This window comes from Hipposideros armiger, unplaced genomic scaffold (assembly GCF_001890085.2).
Source record: "Hipposideros armiger isolate ML-2016 unplaced genomic scaffold, ASM189008v1 scaffold_228, whole genome shotgun sequence".
In the NCBI taxonomy this organism is placed as follows: Eukaryota; Metazoa; Chordata; class Mammalia; order Chiroptera; family Hipposideridae; genus Hipposideros; species Hipposideros armiger.
The window spans coordinates 224,739-227,833 of NW_017731578.1; positions in this window are offsets into that span (position 1 = coordinate 224,739).

Consider the following 3,095-nt stretch of genomic DNA (forward strand, 5'->3'; position numbering starts at 1 on the left):
GTTCACCATCTTAGCTGTAGAGGGCAGTGTCACTGGCCCTCATGTGGGATCCGAACCGGGGCCCTGCTGCTCAGAGCTGGCATCCCAAGCCAGCTCCTAACAAACGCGCCATTCGGCCATCCCTCGTCATATTTATTAATCAAAGTTTTGACTCTAATACAAAACTAAGGGCATTACAATTATGAGAATTTTGACGATAAAAAAATGGGTCATTAATGAGGATAGAAATATAATGATATGTGCATTCTTGGATTGGTCCTCCTCATCTATCACTTATAATGTTCAGAAATATTAATTTGCTTTGCAGACATATGCTGTGGATAGCTGGAAAAAAAATCTTAAAGATTATGAAACCAGGACAGTATGAATTTATACGGAGTTTTTCTTTTATATCTTTTAAAAGAAATATAATTTCTTTTAAATTATATTTAATTTTTTTAAAGCATGTTTTAAGTTTCACACATTTTTTAGTTAATTTAGTGGAATTATTCAAAGACATTTTATATTGTTTAAAAAACTTTGAGGATTAATATACATACAGAAACGTGTACATATAAGTCCACAGCTTGATCAGTTTCCACCAGCTGAACCCCCTGTGTAATCAGCACTCAGATAAGAAACAGAGCAGAACCAGCACCCTGGGAGCCCCCTTGTCCCCCTGCCACACCCCAGATGAAAATACCAAGTGTCTGACTATTCAGAGCAACTTGAACTCTCATGCATTGCTGGTGGGAATGCAAAACATTCCAGCCACTTTGGAAAACAGTTTAACTCCTATAAAGTTAAACATACTCTTGCTGTATGACCCAGCAATCCCACTTCTAGGTATTAATATTTATCCAAGGGAAATGAAAACGTGTGCTCACAAAGATCTGTATGGAAATGTCTACAGCAACTATATTCATAATCACCAAAAGCTGGAGACACCCAAATGACAATCAATGGGTGAATGGATCTGTAAATAGTGGTACATCTATGCAATGGACTGCTACTCAGTCACAAAAAAGCACAAATTACTGATAGATTCATCAACACTGAAGAATCTCAAAAGCATTATGCTAAAGTAAAAAAACAAGACATAAAAGACTATGTATAGTATGATTCCATTTATATGACATCCATGAAAAGACGGAAGTATAGAGACAAATCAGTGGTCATCAGGGGATGGGGGTGAGAGAAGAGGGATTGACTTTGGGTTGCCAGACAAAATACAGATTGATAGTTTGATTGGATGTCCTGGGGGAAGGGATTAAGAATATGTTTATCAGGGGCCGGCCGAGTGGCGCGATGGTTAAGAACTCGCTTGGGATGCCAGAGGGCCCCGGTTCGGATCCCACATATGAGGGCCAGTGACACTGNGGGAAGAGCGCAATGATGGTGCCAACTTGGGTCAGTGAAGCAACGTCCTCCACAACCAGACTGAAGAACAAAACGACAGCAACTTGTCTGTTCCCCTTCCCCCAATTCCCCAGCACTGTTCCCATCCCCCCAGTTCCCCAATAAAAAATCTTTAAAAATAAAACAAAAACGAAAAAGAAAAAACAAAAAAACAGATGTCTGTGACTTTCTGTTTTCACTTCCTTCTTGACAAAACAGGGACGATTTTTACTCCTAGAGCCAAGATTACAAATATAAGGCACAGCTCTCCTTCTCAAGGAGCTCACAGTCTAGAGTAGGGGTCTGCTGGCCCTTGGTCTGCTTTTGTCAATAAAGTTTTATTGGAATACAGTCATTATGTATTGTCTGGATGCTTTTGCACTGCAAGGGTGGAGTTAAGTACCTGCAGCACAGACTGTATGGCTTACAAAGCCTGACATATTTACTGCCTGGTCCTTTACAGAGTATTTACAGGGTCGTCCATGTTTGCCAACTCCCAGTCTAGGATGTTGTTGGAAAATGGGTTTCAGACAACAATGGAAATATCTTGCCTAGATGGTCCAGAATACAGGGAAACATTCTTTTTCTTCTTTAAAGATGTTATTGGAGAATTGGGGAAGGGAACAGTGTTGGGGAATTGGGGAAGGAGAACATTGTGTTTTTCCAGGACCCATCAGCTCCAAGTCAAGTTGTTGTCCTTCATTCTTAGTTGTGGAGTGCACAGTTCAGCTCCAGGTCCAGTCGCCACTTTTCAATCTTAGTTGCGGGGTGTACAGCCCACCATCCCATGCAGGAATAGAACCAGCAACCTTGTTGTTAAGAGCACGCGCTCTCACCAGTTGAGCCATCCGGCCACCTGTTGGCAGCTCAGCGGCAGCTCAACTCAGGCGCAACTCACTGGCCCATGTGGGAATCCAACTGGCAACCCTGTTGCTCAGAGCTCACGCTTTTAACCAACTGTGCCACCCAGCCAGCCCACAGGGAAACGTTCTTTCCTAGGGGGATCTAGTACATGTCTTTGGATTGGGGTCACTAGGAAGCTAATGTCCATTGAGCACAGCTTTGGGAACTACGGAGCTGCTTCTGTAGAGTATTATGAAGAGTAAAGCAGGGCGGGCCAGCTTCTTCTGATGGCAGTAGATGAATTAATGAGAAGGATACACTTAAATCCTTAAGCTTTTGTTTCAAGGCACGATCACCTCAGATGCTTTCTATGCAGAAATAGCTAATAACAAACTCAAGGCTTTGTCCTCTTAGTTGTTGAATCACAATGTTATTTGAATTTAAGGCCATGCAAGATTGCACATTATGAAAGGGCTCTGCAGTAATGCTGCTTGGCTTCAAAGCCTGGCTCCTTCACTTTTTAGCTGAGTGACAGCTGGCAAGAGACTTCGACTATGCCCTCTGTGTGCCTCAGTTTCATCATATAGTCGATTTGTCATTACGGTAGGTTAGGTTCATAAAATCTCTGTGACCACTAGCTTAGGGAATACTGAACCATTACTCTTCGGGGGAAAAAACAAAGCCAACACTTCCTTTCACGCTCTACCTTTATCGTCATATTAATTAAATAATTAATTATTATTTTTAAAGATTTTATTGGGGAAATGGGGGAGGGAACAGTGTTGGGGAATCGGGGAAGGGGAGCAGACAAGTTGCTGTCCTTTTGTTCTTAAGTCTAGTTGAGGACGTCGCTTCACTGGCACATGTTGGTATTA